We start from the raw sequence: 19,294 nt of genomic DNA, 5'->3' as shown, positions 1-19,294 counted from the left end.
CAACACAACACGTCCTCTCCCTGGTGCCACAGTGTAATTCCTAGATTAAGGTTAACGAGCCTCCCCAACCTTATTGCTGTTATTATGGCTTGGCGGTGGAACAAGAGAGCAGAGCTTTTTGGTGGTTGTGCCCTGCATGACTGCCAGACGTGCTGTGCCATTGCTGGGTATACAGGCCTACACTGTAAAAAAAAGAAATTTTCACGATACATCTTGCTGCTCGTGGTTTGGGGTGTGGATTCAGAAGATTCCACAGCGAGCAAGTGAGATTTGTCTTGGTCATGAAATGGAGAGGAGCTTATGTGAGCTGTGGTCTGGTTCAAAGAATGCTGTCTGATTTGTGTGACTGTATTGTGTACACTGTAAAACATCATCAACCAGCAGTTTAGCAGAAACAACTCTTATCAAATACTCAAAAGTTCTCAGATGCCTCTCAGACAAGCAAACATGAGTTGCTCTGACTTGAAGTCACGTGACTAGAAATGATGAGTTGCATGATTGCACTGCTGAGTGTTTGAAACATGATCAGTGTATCGTCAGACTTCCCAGCATGCTTTGTTTGAGGGTTAAAACTCACCACAGAGCATTCTCTTTTGTAGTTAAAGACAACATACATGATAGAAACTTGCTGTGTCTTGCAGTACATATTAAAGGAACAGTACGCACAGGACCGAGTCATTGTTTTGCATGTCACAAGCAAGTCTCAAGGCAAGACAGGCAAGTCCTGAGTCAAGTCCCAAATAGAGAATGATGAGTCCCAAGTCACATCTCCAGTCTTAAACTTCAAGTCTGAGTCCTGAACAAGTCATAATGTGCTCTACCAAATGTCATTGCTATTTCAACAACAGAGTAATTATGTATTGAATTTACAAAAAGCATGAATTATTTAAAACGTGTCCTTATTTGTTAAAACACGTGTGCTGAAAGTTTTTGTTTTTACCCACACATTTTGCATACTGCAATTTATTTCCTTGTTGGCCACCACATACTTTGTTTATGCAAACAAAATCCAGCTGGGGTTCAGTAATATTAATTCTTCGTGGTTTTCTCCTGCAACTTGATTGGATGCTGTCGGATTGGTTCAAACAAAGTGGATCATTAGGGGAGTTATGTGTCAAGTTGCTGGGAATGAATAGCATTAACATTAGTTTATTCAGGAAATGAATTGACTCGTGGCACACTTTTTACATAACATACTTTTCAATTTTTGGGGGGTTGGAGGAAGATGTCAAGTAACTTTAAGTCAGAGGGCTCAAGTCCAGGTGAAGTCACATGTCACAGGTGGTAAAGTCCAAGTCAACTTGCAAGTGTTCATTAATGACGTCAAGTTGAGTCATTAAATTTTTTACTCAAGTCTGAATCAAGTCCAAGTCATGTGACTCAAGTCCACGCCTCTGGAGATTAGTGTCTACCTTTGCATGATTCAGACACAGAGCTGACTTTGGCAGGAGCAGACACAGCCATAAGGCCCATGTGACAAAGGAAGAAGTGGCTCTTCAAATTCTGAAAATATAACTTGGCCACTTGGTGATAGTGGAAAAGAGAGACGGGGGTACACCCTGGGCAGGTCGCTAGACTATCACAGGGCTGACACGTACAAAGAAACAATGATTCCCCTTCTTACAATCACACATGCGGGCAATATTGAGTCACAAATTAACCTGCATGTCTTTGGACTGTGGGAGGAAGCTGGAGTACCTGGAGAAAACCTACACTGACACACAAACTCTGTACAGAAGGGCTCCCCCACCATGAGGTTTGAACCAGGAACCCTCTTGCTGTGAAGCAACTATGCTGACCACCTTACCACCATGTCACCCAAAATACTGATACACACTTTAGGTTCATCTAGCAAAATTGTTAACAATCACTTGCTCATCAAGCAGACACAGAGGGCGACTGTGATTCATTATGAGTCATGTCTCTGGCCACCTGATGAATGCAAGATCAATATTCACTCTTAACTGTTTTTGTTTTCAACCAACTCCTGAGGGAAATATTTGTCTCCTTAGCTCCACCATGTCCACCAGCTAGTCTTTAACGTTCTGATGCTCCAGAGAGCAGTGAGAGTGAATCAAAACAGGAAAGTCTTTTATTATGTTAACTTTACTGAACATGTTTTCTTAAAAACATTCTCACAACAATCGAGCTGACTTAAGGGTATAGTATGAAGGACTGTCAATTACTGTTTGTTAACACGCTCGTCAGTAAAAGTGAAAGTACAAACGAACCCCAGATCTACTCTTGTTTGGAGTTTCACCTTGCCATATTTGCATTCTTACGGCAGCATTTTTTTAAAGATTATTTTGTGGTATTTTTGCCTTTATTAGATAGGAAAGTCTAGCGCAGGAGTCGCCAACCTTTACTATCAAAAAAGCTCCAGACAGAATAAAAATCTCTCTGGAGCCGCAAAACATATTTGAGCCTCATAATAAAGGTAGCATAGCCTTTTAAGTCAAATTTAGCCTTTCAACATTACTAATTGATCTAAATGAGCATTCATTAATATGTTTTAGCACAAAATGGCTATCCTGCAGTGAGCTATTTATGATTACTTGGTACATTACCTTTGCAGCATTGCCGATAAAAGCAAATTAATTTGTCCACGCACTATTAAATTCTTCATTTTCCCCTGAGACTTTCCCCTTTTTGGATTTGGAATCCGCAGCTAGCCTAGATAGGGAGACTCAAGATTACTGTAGCCATCGCTAGCGATGTTCTTAGAGGAAAAGGTGCCAGGCCAGACATATGATGCCCATTTTTTAGAGAAAGAGGGGAGGACATGCAGCAAAGGGCCACAGCCAGAACTGAACCCAGGACCACTGCGGCAAGCCTTTGACCATAAGGTTCCTGCTCTGCCAGGTGAGCCAGTGGGCACCCCTGAGGCAGCATTTATAAAGCAAACCTACAATTTTAAGTTGAACCACCTTGCAAAGTTTTACAGTGTAATAATAAATAACGGTTGGATTCAAATAAAGACATCCCATGCTGCACTGGCACAGTGGTAGCGATTCGCTTCACAAATTCTTCTATGGACAACACCTGCGTCCGGCTCCTGCCTGCATGCCAACTGATATCCTTCTCTCATAGACACCCCTCTGTATGGCCTCTAAACGGCCCAGAAAAATGTAAAATAATGAGATACAGATTCATGCAGGTGATCCCTGATGTTCCGCACTGCTGCACGGGTCAGTCCAAGGAATCCTTCCTCCCAAGGAGTGGTTGCACTTTGAGTCCAGGTGTGCAGAGACGCAGAGAGGGAATGCTGCCAAGGCCTCATAACTTTCTTCCCTCTTTTTTTTTTTTTTTAATGGGAGAGGTAGATATCAGCGTGTAAGAGCTATATAGTCAGAAGCCAGAGTCATGCATTCCTCTGGGAGGCAGGAAGGGAGGGAGTTGCCTGCTTGGAGCTCCTCTTGTCCCATTAACACCTTTTCACAGTTGCTCCTTCACCTCACCTTGATCCATGGCGCTTTGCCTCTGGCAGACATGAAACGCCCTAGTAGGATATTTTACAGACCACGGCCTGTACGCTGAGGCCACTTATGAAGAACAGAGGGGAGAAAGTATGAGCCTGATAACTGATCAATCGGTAGTGTTTAGCTGCACGTCTTGCTTGGCAGAGGGGTGTCTTGGCAGACCGGAGAGTGTAGGTCTCTCTCGGGCAGATTTACTGCATGTCAAAGGCTGAGGTTTGAGGAATGTCCCCCTGCAGTGAGAAAGAGAGGGCCATGCGAGGGTGAGCGAGACAGGCTGAGGCATCTGTACTGCAAGATAATATAAGACCTGACAGTAAGACAAGATTTTTTTTATTCCATCAAAGGATTTGGAGCTCTCTTTCTCTCTCTCATGGGACAGCCTGTATTTCCAAATTAAGACATAAAACCCTCAAATATCAGATCTCAGTGGGAGCTGTTGGAAATCACCCTTAAGTGATTAAAGCAGAAAGGACTGTCATGATTTCAAGCCATTTAGATTCAGTATTGTACAAGCGATGCTGTTTTTTCAAAGGGTTCCTTTAAACATGACATCTGCGCGCTACATTGATGTGAGTTTACACAATGTTGCACAATGTTGTCGGAGCTTGATGGCTTTAGATAAGTGCATGTTTCCCTCCACGACAAGCTGCCCCACATTTTGATCCATCAGGGTTACATCTGTTTAAATACTGGCCATAACCCGCTCTGAGAGGACAGTGAATTAAGCACATTAATCCTTATCCCCGCTGTAAAATGGACACAAAGTAGGGAAAGTCATATTGTGGCATTAAATCCTCCTACTCTGGTCTAATTTTTTTCTTACATGCTCATTTTGTAGTCAAAAGAATATCGTCAGGTGACTATTGACCCACTCCTTGCACTCTGGACTATTGGCTGCTTGTAATTTTGGTGATCTATGCAGGATTATTAGAGATTAGTCAGCTGTTGCGGCCACTGCAAGCCGCTCTGGATAAGATAAAATACCTAAAATGTGAAGCTAAATCACGGGGCTTCCTTTTGAAAGGACAATCAATGCGTTAATGTGATTATGATTTGTGCTGCTGCATTCCCAAAGTTTTATTAGAATGAACACATTAATGTTGCTGCGCCGTGAAGGATGTTTGTGATTAGGAAGGATGTTGGCTTGAACACCGCTCTTCCTGAATCCTGTGTGTGTGTGTTACAGTATGTGCTGCAGGAGATTACATTCCCTGCGACCCTGTCTTTATGCATTAGATTGCAGTCTGTATTATGCATTTGCATTTATACCATTTGATGTATTAAGGCAAATTCCCAGAATGACAGAAACTTGTCTGTGCATGAGCCAACCCTCTCAAGACGGATGAAACATGGCCGATACACGTCCTCATAAAAAGAGGCATTTTCCATGCCTGTCTTTACTTATATGTCATCTCACTGTTTCTATTGCTGTGATGGATTTTTTTGTGCTTTGCTTCCTCATAGATCAAGAGCTGTTTTAATGTCTAGAGCAGACCAGCAGCTCTGGAAACTGAGGCAAAAGCCTGTATTCTACGGCTCCTGAAACTATATTTCCCTCTCATGCTGTGTCTTTATCTTTAAAGACACATAAACATGAGAAAAATCCAGAGAAAACATATAGTTTATACAGATATATGTATGCATGTTCACATACACCTGTGGTTGGCTTTCCTGCTGTGGCGTTCAGGTGTCTGGGCATGCCTGGTTATGCCTTGAGCTCGCAGCAGCGTCTGAAAGGATTTAATTTCTCTTTGATTCCTTGGTGTATTTGGCCTTTTCCCCACCTGGAGAGAGCAACACCATAACGTTATTCGTACCTCGTCCAGCCCATTATGTGAAATGATATGATTAGAGCAATATGGCCTTTTACGAGGGAGGGATGTTTAATGAGGGGGAAAACAAAAGCTTGGCTGTGGTGTTCTCCACAAAGGACCGTTTAAATGACACAACTGTTTAAGTCACACAAGACACGGTCATGGTCACAGATGACGTCCAGTAACTATATTTTCCAGCCTATCCCTTATACAGAGAGCAACAATATGCAGCTGATGTTTCTTTGAAACAGCAATCAGGAAGAATAGATTCTGTTTTTGATAATGTAACAGCATCTTAAAATGACGGCAGTGTTTATGTGCTCTCCTGCTGCTGTATAAAGCCGTGTTCTGCAAGAATCAGCCTAAATTGTTCAAGAAATACAAACACAAACATTTTGTGTGTGCGTGTGTGTGTGTGTGTGTATGTGTGTATGTGCGTATGGGCAGGGCTTCACCTGGTTGGCTGTTTGCCTATCACATTCATAAGAGTTATGAGGTATTTTATCATGTTACCGAAGTAATTTCCACAGTTACGCAACCGAAAGACAATGAAAAATTTACTGCCACACCATTATCACACTGCAACACACAGAGCAAACAATAAGCTTCTGTTACAGTCATCACACTGTGTGACGGCACATGAAGTTAGTACTCTCAGCGGGAGTATTTCATACCCAGGTACACTAACAGGGTTGAGAGAGGTTGCCCCCAAAAATTAACCTTTTGGTACATGTACTTTTCCTCCAAAAAAGGAACAAAACAACTAATGGTTAGGTGTTTGAAACTATGAGGTCACCCCAGCAATTCTACACTAGACCAGTGATACTCAACATACAGCCTGTGGGCCAAATCTGGCCCCTGATAGGGTGCTGGGTGCCCCCCAACCATTGTCCAACTCACAATGAAAACAAAATTGATTCACACTGAGATTTTTTGTACTTCTAGTATAAATATGGTGCCAGAATGCATAAAAAACATCAACATAGAGCTTATTTCTCAAAAGAAGTGCTAGGGGAGGACCACCTTGACCCCCTAAAAGAGGTCTGGGCTAAGCCCCAAGTGTCTTCAAATCCTAGAAACGCCCCTGTGTATATCTGATGTGTCCGGGGCTGCTGCGTCTGGCCCCTAGCCTCCTGTCATTTTGCAAAACTGACCCCAGGGCGAAGCAAATTGAGCATCTCTGCACTAGATGTACAAGATAAGATTCGCAATAAAAGATTTCTCTAACAAGCTTTAAAATTTTGTTGGGTTTAATACAGTGCAGATCGATCTGTGTGTCTGTCTTGGTGGTCAGGGTCTCTGAGCTGCACTGGGTTTGGACTCAGGGAAAGAAAATGATAATATATCCTGTAAGAATAAGGCTGAAAAAACTTGTCATTATTAACCCAATAGAGAGGGTATAATGACTTCTTGCATCAGAGTAGGGATTCTGCGATACATTGGTACTGACAATAGCCATGATAGTTTAAAATTAAATACATTTATAATATTGTGTAAATAATCCAGTGCCTCCTAAATCATTTCACTCAATGCCATGTGGTTGTCATTTAACTATCCATCCTCTTTTGAAACGTTTTTCTGAAGTTAAGGTCACAGACTTTCTCTTCACCTCCCTACAGTCGAATTTTAAGTGTAATTAACACATTTTCCGAATCCTGTTTTTTTTTAAGGTGCACTATTGTCAAATCGAGGTCCACGATCTAAGCTGCAAACATTACAGACTGCTTTTAAATGGAAAACTTCGAGATCCCCTTGACTTAAATCCCACATTAAACATCCAACACAGCAATGCCACTCGCATTTCTCAACCTGAAACCCTAAGAGTTTAACTGTGGTATTTGTGAATTTATAAGCATATGCAGAATAATCAGCATTTTTGTGGCGGCCATTTTTGCCATTCCTGGACATTTTATGGGCATTACAGCGCACACAAACCAAAATAAAAGCTTAGTAACAATACAGTGGGGATTTATAATATGTCTGTGCTACTGGAAAATATACTTTAAGTAATGTTATCAGTGTGTTAACCCCATTTGCTGAGTTTAAGACTCTTGTAACATTGCTACAGGTGTGACTCATTGAGTTTATAGCAACTTTATGGACACGTTTTTATACAGCAATGGGGATTTAAACTGTGATATACAATGGGAAGCTTACAGTAAAGTGTTCTTAATGATATATTTTTGTACTTTTAATATAAATAAGGTGCCTGGGTGAATAGAAAAGCATCAAAATAGAGCTTATTGATCAATAGAGGTGCAAGAGGATGATCCCCTTGACCCCCCTAAAAGAGGTCTAATGTCCCCAAATCCTAGATATGCCCCAGTGTGTACCTGACCTGTCACACAAACCAAAATAAAAGCTTAGTGACAATACACTGGGGGTTTATAATATGTCTATGCCACTGGAAAATATACTTTTAGTAATGTTATCAGTGTGTTAACCCCATTTGCTGACTTTAAGACTCTTGTAACATTGCTACAGGTGTGATTCATTAAGTTTATTGTGACTTTATGACACTTTTTTATACTGCAGTGGGGATCTAAACTGTGATGTACAATGGGAAGTTTACAGTAAAGTGTTCTTAATGGTATTTTGTTCTCCCAAATTGTGCTATAATGTTCCTGTGGAGGACCTAGTTGCATCAGAAAGTTTATGCTGCTCAGTTAAAAAGCACAGTGTGTGCAGACATAGAAACAGAAAGAGAGATTAAGACAGTGGGACTATCCACACAACCTCAGCTTGGATTCATTCCTCCCCATCGGCCAGACTTGTGTTATGTGGGGGAGAGAGGCGGGACCTCGCAGCCGGGAAGGGCGTTCTCTTTGCGGTCAGACCGGGCAGAGTCATCCCGAGGGGTGGGTCCTCCGGCAGCAGTAAAGGAAAACCCACCTTTTTTCATTGTTAAGGACGCGGTGGAATGTGATGGTTTGATCTCCAACGGGCCAGGGAGGGGAATATCCGAGAGGAAAGGACCGACGAAAGTGATTTAGGGAGAGGGGGAAGCCAAAAAACGCATTCCCCCCCTGCCGCCTCCAGCTCTCCGGGTTGTGTGTGAGAATATGTGGATGAACTTGTCCTCGGCGTGTCGGCAGCAGCGAGTCCTCCCGTCCGCATGAGCTCAAGCCGTGTGAAGTTGTGGATTTACCGCTGCGTTTTTCTGACCCGGCGGTGGACCGGCTAAGGTAAAGTTATTCATTTCTGTGTGTGTGTTTCTGGGGAACATGGGAAACAGTATTTAGAGGGGGTTCAGATAGCGGCTTCCTTCCTGAGTTGGACCCAGTCAGTCGGGACTGCAGAAGTCTGAACTGCGGCAAGTTTTTCAACCCTCCTCCTCGTCGTCCTTCTCCTCCTCCTCCTCCTCCTCTGCTCGTTTTGTAGCCAAAAGGAAGCATCCAGGACTGCGGCGAAAACCTCAGGTGGTTAAAATGTAGCGGTGCATACACCATTTACTTCCTATTTTCTGCTCGTTTTTACAATGTTTCAAGCATTTGGCGACATATTTGCGACTCGCCTGCGTCTACGCACTTAATAACGCCAAGCTTTTCCATATAGGCTGCTGCATGACCAGCACAACATGGGGTAAAAACATTAAAATGAAGTGTTGGCCACTCCAACATGCTCTTGACATTCATGTAGTCCATGATACGGTAAGGGTATTACCTTAAAAATGTAATATAACAAACTGTAAATCCCCTATTCTCGAAGTAAATGGGAATTTAAGGGTATTTTTAATGAATTAAGTCAATGTTTCAGTTCCCTTTGTTGACATACAGTATCAGCAACAGAAGCTAACATATCTAGACTTTGTACCACACAGCCAAATGCACTGTTTTGGCCCACTTTTCCTTCAGGATACACAGGGAAGCTTTCCCATACACTCAAATATAAACCCTAACATTTACATTACAGACTGATATGTGCTAGATATGACACAGGCCTGTTGTCGGTGCAAGGTACTGGGCTAAATATATTTGGGGTTCACTTAAACACACTGTAAACAAACAACAGAGCACCAGAAGTCGCCATATGCACATTGCATTCACCCAGGAATAGACGTATGGAGGACATATGGAGACAAACCACTGGAAGGATATTACAGTGGTTTTACATTGAAGGAAACTCGAGCTCCTCCTGTATTTAATTTGTCAAATGAGTTCACAGTTAATTAAGACATTGTAGCAGCAGCTGGAAGAAAGGACTGATAAATGAGTTGTGCACATGTGTCTGTGTGCTGGGGACAGTTTTTGGGTGGTGGACCACCTCAGTGTAGCTGCAAAAGAGCTAAATCAGCCTTTTGACACGATACTGGAATTTGTAACTTTGATAAAATACCTTGAAAAATATCGGTATTTGATATAATTTTCGATACCACAGGGGAAAATTGATATTGAGGGTGTATTAAAAGGTAAATATAACAAGTCCGTAACATGACATCGACAACTTTTCTTGGTTAGTAGCAGAGTATAACTGCAGTAAACTTCATCAAGAAGAGAGAGCAAGAAAGCACAGCTGGTACCAGTGTGTCAATACTGCACAAAATGAGCATTGAAACCATTTTCAAGTATTCACAATCAATAATTTGATATTTTTAGCAACACTCAAGCCTTGGATCTAGAGCCGAAAGTTAGTCTCAAAAAGCTGTACTGAAACTTGGTGATCAGTTGACAGACAATTAATGGTAATTTATGAAGGAAAAATGTCAAATATTCTCTGGTTTCAGCTTCTCAAATGTGAGGATTTGTTGCTTTTCTCTGTCTACATGACTGTCATATGCATATTTTGGTGTTTAGGACTGTTAATCAGACAAGCAGTTTGAAGATGTCGCCTACATTTTTGCAAATTTGCTTCATTTTATTGACTAAATATATTGAAGTTGACATGTTAAACAGTAACCAAAGTAACCGAAAGTTGCAAGTTGCAAGACATGTTTCCTCTGTTTGAGTATCTGTGTGTGTGTGTTTGTTTTCCTTCACGTGAGGTGGAATGTGTTGTGCTGCACAGGCTACACACACGTTTGAAACCAAGGTGGCAGAGCCTGAAGTCCGAACAGTACGTGCCCTGTGTTGCCTCACCAGAACAGTAACAGTGTGTGTGCATGTGTCAACAGCAGAAAAAGGTAGTTGTAGTGGTGGAATACTAATCTGCCAGGTGGGGCTCATAAAGAGCAGCACAGGGAGGGAAGGAGATGGAGGGGACCTGCCTTGACCTGTTTCAGACATGAAGGAGACAAAAAAATCACTGATGACTTTCCAGTAAGGCTCGCCCTCCCAGCCAGCTGTAGATTATACCAGCTGAGCTACCAGCCTGAGCTGCTGTGAACCCACTTTCCTTCTGGATTCTTCTCAGGCACTTGCATGGCGGCTTGTCACAGCGGTGGATGTGCGAAAAAGGGTTTCCTATGGTATTTTGGAGGGGATTGTGACACCGCATGTGGAGGGAATGTCTGCAGTTTCTGCTGTCAGTTTGGAAATGTTGGGAGATATGCAAAGGGAAAATTAAATGAGAGTAGCAGCAAAGTGAGGAGTGAGATGTCTAAATTTTCCCTGATCACTGCTTGATCCATGCATTTACAGTCTTGGGAAATCACGCTCCAAGTTTTGGTTGCATTGGCTCTCAGGAGGGGTAATTCTCAGCGTCTGAACATGATTCCTCAGTGCCGTGATGGCTGTTAATGCTGACACAGTATGAACGCCACCACCTGCTTTGTGTTCTCCAACGTGATCTCGATGGTAACAAGTGAAAGTCACACAACAGAGGTTGCACCATGTCCTGTCCAGGAGTTGTCGCCTGCCATGCAAAGTAATAATCATACCCCTCGCTCCTCTTTTATGACCTGGGCTATACCACGCATGATTGGTTTTCCACTCCGCAGAACGCCGCGACCGCCCTATGAAACTGCCTGCACTGCTTTGGGTGAAACCAAAAACTAATCATTATGGGTGTCCAATAAGGGTAATTATCAGACTAAGCACTGGACCTGGGGATTACGGAGTGGCTAAATGACTGCTCTGGGGATTAAATTAAAATATTGAGGTTTTCTGCCTGGGAGAATCAAACCGCTGGGAATGTCAAACCCAGCCTGTCGGTGGTAGTATTACCGCCACTCCGCACCATCAAGGTTTATGGACAGAGCCCCTGCTGTTAGAGTAGCACCGTCACATCAGTGTGGAATTACAGTACATGGATACTGACGTCAGTAGATGAAAGTGCATTCAAATAAAAGTGGATATTGTTATTGGAAACATATATTGAGAAATAGTTTCAATCATTTGCTCAACCTGTATCAGAATCCATAAGAAACAAGTGGAAAGACCTACAGCTAATATTGAAACTTAAAGGAACAGTTCACCCCCAAATCAAAAACACATATTTTCCTCTTACCTGTAGTGCTGTTTATCAGTCTGGATTGATTTGGTGTGAGTTGCTTAGTGTCAGGAGATGTATGCCTTCTTTGGAATATAATAAAACTAGATGGCACTTAGTCTGTGGTGCTCAAAGTTCCCAAAAATACAACTAAAAACTCAACAACAGTGTCTCTTTCCAGAAATCACGCTCCATTAATCAAGATAATCCACAGATCTTGTTGTGAGCAGTTTCATGTTGGAACTGTTTTCTCTCCACCAAACTACAGCCACCAACTGTATCGCCATGCAGAAGGAAGCGTGCATCTACTGCTAGCTCACCCAGCATCACTGAGCTAGCTAATGTTACAGCTTCAACAGAGGAGGGTGGCACTAATGTTCACATCTCGCCCCATGAGAACGAGTGTCTCGAAGATGAGTAGATGCACGTTTCCTGCTGTGTGTTAATACTGTGGCGAGTGTAATAGTATAGTAGTTTATGCATGAAACTGTTCACAGCGAGGTCTGATTTTTGGAAAGAGACATTGCTGTTGCATTGCACTTTGAGCACTACAAGCTGAGTGCCATCTAGTTCCATTATTTTCGAGAGAACGCAGACATCTCCCCTACCGATATCTCCAACACTCAACAACTCACATCAAAACTTTCTAGCTTAATAAAGAGCACTACAGGTAAGAGGAAAAAATATGTGTTTTTGATTTTGGGGTGGACTGTCCCTTTAAAATAAGATCACTTGCAGTATATTGCCATCTGTGTAAATATTGGTAACAATATTTACACAGTCGCCATACACAATTATGTTCATCGTGAATTAATCTGGCAGTATTTTCTTGATTAATCAATTAATGTTTTTGTCTATGACATGTCATAAAGTAGTGAAAATGGGCTTCAAAAATTTCCAGAGCCTAATTTAATGTATTTAAAATGCTTGTTTTGAATGATCAACAGTTCAAAATCCAAAGATATTCAATTTACTATCATGTATGACAAAGGAAACCATCAAATCTCTATATCTGAGGAGCTTAAACCAGCAAATGTTTGACATTTGTGCTTGAAAAATGACTAAAATGATTAACCAATTATCAAAATAGTTGCAGATTTATTTACTTCTGATTGATTAATTATTAGCATAATAAAGACAACTTAAATTGTCAGCGTAGCCTCAGAGGAATAAACAGTCAGCATCCAGCCAAACCTATCCATCCTAATAAGCTGTAATGGATAGCTCAGATAGGATTTGGCCCGAATGGTGTTGGTTATTATTAGTGCTACACTCTCACTTTTAGCCTCCGTAACCCTCTCACCAGGAATAGAGCAGCAGAGGATGCACACACAGGACACAGAGTGATATCGCAGGCGTTACAATTCGAACAGCGCACATGAATCATGGTCTCTCAGAGGCTTGTATTAAAGCCCACACACAGGCTGTGAGTGTATATCCTTTGTCAGTATGTGTGTGTTGTGATAATGCAATAATGGGCTCAGTATCCGGGACAGAGGCTGCTGTTGGCAATACGCAGGCCAGCTGGAGTTGCTGTGTGTCTATTAGCAGATCTGAAGGAGGATGGCTTAATGCCATAAAGACGCCTAAATGAGACTGTGTACATACATACTGTGTGTCTGGAGTGTATGTGTGTGGTGGGGGTGGGGGGGGGGTGTAGGTGTGAAAAGCTAAAACACTTACTCCATTAATCAATTACTCACTCAACAGAAAATGAACTTGCAGCTATTTTCACACATCATCTTCCAACTTCTCGGTTGCCAGGGTTTTATACTTTTCTGCCTCTTATGATAGTAAACTGAACATTTTAGGCTTTGGGCTTTCTGTTGCACAAAACAGTTGTCACAACAGGCTCTGGGAAATTACAAGGGGCACTTTTAACTATTTTCTGACATTTTATAGACCAAATAATTTGATCGATGGAGAAAGTCAATCATGGAAGTAAACGTTAGTTGCAGCCCTAGAGATGGGAGCATGCATGTCCGTATGTGTCTGCATATTTAGGCTATTGTGTGTTGTTGATCCTTCTGAATTGCTGTTGAAAATGAATCAACAATTAACCAATAATCAGAGCAAACTCATCAAAAAAAATACCCAACTTTCTCTGCTTTTAGCTTGTCCAGTTTTAGGAGTTGCTGCTTTTCTCTGTTATAAAAACTTGAGATAATCAATTTGGGTGTCTGTACTGATGAAAACTTCATCTTGAGTTCTGGAAATTTGCAGTATTCACTGTTTTTGGTCACTTTTTACACAAAAATAATCATGAATGAAAATAATTATTAGTTGCAGTGCTGTGTGTATGTGTCTAATGTCTACAGCTAGGCATGTGATGATACCAGATATTTAGTATACCATACCAATACCAGTGAAATTCCACAATTCTTGTTACCCAATTCCATACCGTTACAAAAACAAAACAATAAATCCCATGTACTTTAATATACACTCCTTTATTAGAAACATTTAGATCAAATTGAATTTTATTATTAATCCCTGAAGATCTGCCTCGAACAGAAGTACTAGTCCATGTGGGTTCATGAGATTATGTGGGAGAGGAAACATGTTAACATATTTCTCTTCCACTGTTGTTGTTCAGCACTTGTACATCTAAGATATGGTGGTCTTCTTCTTCCTTTAGCATTTAATGGCAGACTACAACATTTATATGTGTATATGCTGTCCCATTATGTTTGGAAGAGTTGCATCCCTGGTATCTATGGTAGGCTACCCACAGTTCTGGAGAAAAACAAGTACCCTCATGTTTTTTAAATTTTGGCATCGACTTGGTACTGAAGTATCGTTCTCGTGACATCCTCACACACAGCCATCAGACTCTTGAGTTTGCTCTTCTCCAGACCCTATCTCACCCTAAACTTTTTTGTTCCCCTTCACCTTCTTTTTTTCCTCTTCAACAGTACATATTCATTCCTCTCTTCCTCTTTTTCTCCCACTCCTTTTCCCTCTCTTCTCTCCCCTCATCCTGCCTGCCCTCCCTGCCAGCTTTCTTTATCAGTGGTGGGCCAGTGACAGGGCAGGGTTGTGTGATTTCAGCTGGAGTTCAAACTACTTGAACTTTGTGTGTGTTCTTGGGTTTGCTGCGTGTGTGTGTTCATGTATGTCTGCCTGCCAGAGCACTTTTGCTCGGTGCTGTTCCCAGCCATGTCGATCTGTCATCAGATACTAGAGGCCGAGAGTGTCAATCACTCAGCGAGCAGTAGCCAGAAGCACATCTCAGCTCCAAATGTTCACACGCCTCACTCAGGCTCTCATTAACACATACGCTGACACACAGAGCAACAGATATGTGCTCTCACTCTTTAAGAATTCAAAGCAAGAAAGGACTCTTTTCATACAATTTCTTCTGCGTGTGTAAATGAATCCCCCTCGTTAGTCCTCCACAGCGTGCCAAAGCAGCCTCCTCATTACCAACTGCTCTGGTGGGCTTTCTGTCCCGTGGTGGCGTGGTCAGTCACTGAGGCCTCACCACACACAGGTGTCTGTGAACCAACAGCTTCATCAGGGAGATATGCTCCAGTGAAGGCTCCAGGTGCACGTGACTGTGTCCAGCACACAGCAGAAGATATCCATGATAAAAGTGTTTTTCCCCCATCATAACAGGTGGGATAATAATATCTGTTTTCAATTCTAATCAGGTGTTTTTAAACTGTTGTATTTTTTTAACTATGCCTTAGGGTGCTCTCAGACCTAGAGTTGTCTTTTTGGTCTGAATCAGGGACTAATTTTGTTACAAAGCTGCATAATTGCCTAGAGTTGGTTCATGTTCTCACGGCAGCATTTACAAGTGGACAAGATCAAATGCCTTGCATGAGAAAGCTGCTCTTGATTGGTCAAAATTTCCATGTGGGAAAAACCCAGGAAGTAAACAAAACGTTGAAGAAGAGTACACTTGCAAGATAAATGTGACACTTTCTAATGTCACAATGGAGGGACAACTACGCAGGTTGATTTTAGCGCTGCTCATCGTGGACTATATTGCTGTCATTGTTCATTTTAGTCAAACCATACAGTTTGAAAACGAGGCGCGGCTCCAACTAGAAAACAATGTTTTGATGCATTGGATGTGCTGAATGTGCATATTAAGGCAGTACAGGAGGAGGTGCACATTAATAATCCTCCAGGACTGTAACATGCTCATGTTTAACCCAAACAATGTGTCATGTGACTGCAGTTGGTTCAGATCGAGGTCGGAATATGTTCTCACCACAAACGAACCGCACCAGAGTTTATTTGTAACCGGACTGAGACCACCTCTTCAAGAAGGTCTCAGTCTGGTTGTTTTGGTGCGATTGCTGTGTTCACACCTGCCCAAACGAACCGTACTTAGGGGGCAAATGAACTTGAATTTGATTGAACTGAACCAAACAGGGCAGGTGTGAAAGCACCCTTAGTGTTCAATAAAAAAACCCACTACATTCCACATGACATTAGGCGTGTGCCATGTGGGTAAAATCCATATATGTGATATATGTCCTATCAGTATATATTTGTTGAGAAACGGACAACGTGATTTTGTCCCTACTCGTCATATTTTGCCACTTGGGCAGAAGCCTGAGGTGTTAAAATGATGTGTGCAGTCTTTTACATTGTATCTTGGCACAGAAGGGTTCAGCATTAGCTTAATAGGCAACAACACTACTTGGTAATGGTTAGGAAAGAGTGTTTGACTTTAGTCACGTGAGGTAAGTCATGTAAGGGGTCAGGGGTTAGGTTTAGGCAACAAAACTACTTGGTTATGGTTCGGAAAAGATCGCAGTTGTCAGCAAAAAACACCCAGTTTTGGGTGCCACAAACGTAGCCGTAGCGCTGTAGAGGGATGGCCACCATATCCTGTGTGTATGTACATATATTTACATCTTATCGCAGCATGTGTTGTCATATCGGCCAGCTCTGCATGAAATGAAATGGTGGAGGGGGAATTCATATGCTGTCATTTGTGTCATAATGTTAAGCAAGATTGTGTAACCAGGACTCAGCCAGTCAGCCCAGCTGACATCTCTGGTATTTTCTGGCTGGTTATTGAGTTACTGTGTGGTTATCGAGCCTGTTACATGAGCGGGTGGTTATGAAATGGGAATTTTTTTGGGCAAATTAGGCTCTTGTTTAATGACCAGCTTTGTACACTTGGCACAACTTTTGGTCAGAGACAAAATTTGATGTTCCTGAATTGTTTTTATCAAAGCTCTGCCACTGAGAAGCTGACAATAGTGAGTCATCAAGTCTGAGGAAAAACGTGCATCTTTGAAACATTTACTGCAATTTTACCGAGACCTCTGCTTTTTAAGTATTGCTTGGTACTCTGAATGACACATTTCCACTTCCTTGTATTCTTTAATGTGTGACAAACCAGCTAGCCAGTCATCTAAGCAATTTGGCAGGAGGACGTTGCCCTTCCTTTGTCATTATGAAGAAATCCTCACAGCTCAGTGCAGAGCTATAATTGTACTTTTCCACTTAAGTTTGTAAATCATTTTGCTGTGTATGTAGCTGGAAGCCACAATCTACCAAGCCAAGAGGATAGCATGACAGCATATACACGACCTTTCAGCTGCTAAATTTACTTTGGGCTCTGTAAATTATGGTTTGTCGATAGAGAGGTTAAAAACTATAAAAACCTTTGCTTAAACTAGGCTAAAACATGTGGCTGTTAAAGCACAAACCCCTTGATAAAAGCAAATCTGGGCATCTTTTAATGATAAATAATAAAACTGGCTCTGATTCTGGACGCAGTCTTAAGTGCACCGGCTCAGAAGCAGATGTCTTCAATGCTTCTCTATCACTGTTCCTCAAGAGTTATGCATTGGTTGTAATGCAGACCTGTACCAGGCTTCCAAACTGCCTTCAAGCGCCATATTTCAGGAATTTTAATTTATGAACACCCGTCCATCGCTCTCCTGCAGCCCTCAAGCCCAGGCAGATGCCCTGCTGTTGACGGATGCTTCTAAAGCTGGTAACCAAAGAGGGAAAAAAATCATCTGGTCTTCATTTTGGCCTCCCAACCGTCCACCATTTCCTTATCACAGGGAAGGAGACATGGTTAGTGTTGAGTCCATAGATGCTATACAAGAATGTCACTTATTATTTGTGGTGCTTTTAATTGATTATTTGTGTATTGTTGCAATTTTTCTCGCACTTGTTTCACTCATTTTTATCACTGCCTCCAGTTGATCCTGGATCTCTGTGAGTCAGTGACTTTAATCTTCAGACTTTACTCTGAAAGTTTTTCATGATAGTCATGTTTTAAAGTCTCATGTCTGCCTCTTTGTCTTGCTTTTGCAAACAGTGACAATATCTAGTGTAAATGCAAACTCAGTGTAGCTGGTCAGAGGAATAAACATGGCTGATAACCTGTTAACCTGTTTTTTTTTCCACTTGCCAGAAACCTACTTGCACAAAGTCAGTTTTACTTGCCCCTACATGAAGTGTTTTATTTATAAGTGGTTATCAAATAACAAGAAAGACTAAAGTTAATTGTAGGGTTGCACAATATGCTAAAAAACAAATCACATTGTGATCATTTTGACAGATATTTTGTTTTTCACATTTTTTTTTTAAATAAAAGTGATGATGCGATTTTTGCTGTAACAAACAAGCATGTTTCTTAATGTCAGGAATATGATTTGTTTGCTGGGGCATCTCTGTAGCACCACAATGCTTCATTTAATGATATGTTGTGAGACATTTTACCTTAATGAAAACATTGCAACTCAGGACATCACATTTTGGGTTTACTTGACCTACTACTTCATTCTGCTTAACTAAGACCTGTTGTCCTTGTTCGTGGACACTTTTTTGTGCCATCTAGTGGTAGTAAGAGTCCAATACACTAATTCATGTAAAAACAAGATGGCAGCTGTTTCTTTCGAGTCCCGACACAAAAGTGGACAAGGTCCAAAACCTGATCACATTTTATGGTTGAAACTATTTATTTATGATTAATCATGTTTGTAGTTTGATATGGCAACAAATTTCAAATTTGACCAATTTTAGCAACAGTTACAAGCTAAGATGCTGTTATTTAGGAAGTACTTGTTTGAAGACATTAGGACTTTATCATCGTCTTATTTTAGGACATTGGGACTTAATTATCGTTGACAAAGTTTAGTTTTTTATACTTATTGGGTCCTACTGATCCCAAATAGCGAGGAGAAATTAAAAAAGTGCACCAGACAAAAGGAGGATATTTCCATTAATTGTGCAGCCCTAGTTAATTAATAAAAATCATGAAAAACAACCCTGTTTTAGGCGACTTGCTCTTAAAGTTGCAGCAACTTGAGTAATACTTAGTTGGAGTTTGGCCCACATCCTCTAACACCACCCAATTAAACTCCTGTTTCCAGGATAATTGAAATGCTAACTTGCATTTCATAAACTTTGTCTTTAACTGCCACCATTTTCTCGCAAGTGCCCGCTGGGTACTGCACATGTGCAGCTTCCAGTAGAGGTGAGAAGGAAGCAAGATGGCCCAATAGATTTACAGGCCTGACGTGGCATTTTTACTCACCGGGCAATCAGGCGATCCTTATTTTTGAGCTCTGACAGTAGATTTCTGGGATTATTAGTTTCTTACATGTGACTCCCTCTGCCTTTCTTTCTAGCTGTCTCTTTCTCTCACAC

General features: G+C 41.6%; 1 protein-coding gene across 1 annotated transcript in view; it reads left to right on the top strand.

Moving 5' to 3' along the window:
- The first annotated feature begins 8,180 nt into the window (after positions 1–8,180).
- Positions 8,181–19,294, top strand: part of luzp1 (leucine zipper protein 1) — a 76,087-nt gene continuing 64,973 nt past the window's right edge. The window contains exon 1 of the mRNA XM_050061200.1: positions 8,181–8,478. The gene's annotated coding sequence lies outside the window, so the exon portion shown is untranslated. The remainder of the gene's footprint in view (positions 8,479–19,294) is intronic.

The sequence above is a fragment of the Epinephelus moara genome, chromosome 14 (genome assembly GCF_006386435.1).
Source record: "Epinephelus moara isolate mb chromosome 14, YSFRI_EMoa_1.0, whole genome shotgun sequence".
Taxonomy (NCBI): Eukaryota; Metazoa; Chordata; class Actinopteri; order Perciformes; family Serranidae; genus Epinephelus; species Epinephelus moara.
Note: the sequence above shows the minus strand (reverse complement) of the source record. Positions and strands in the feature narration are given on the sequence as shown.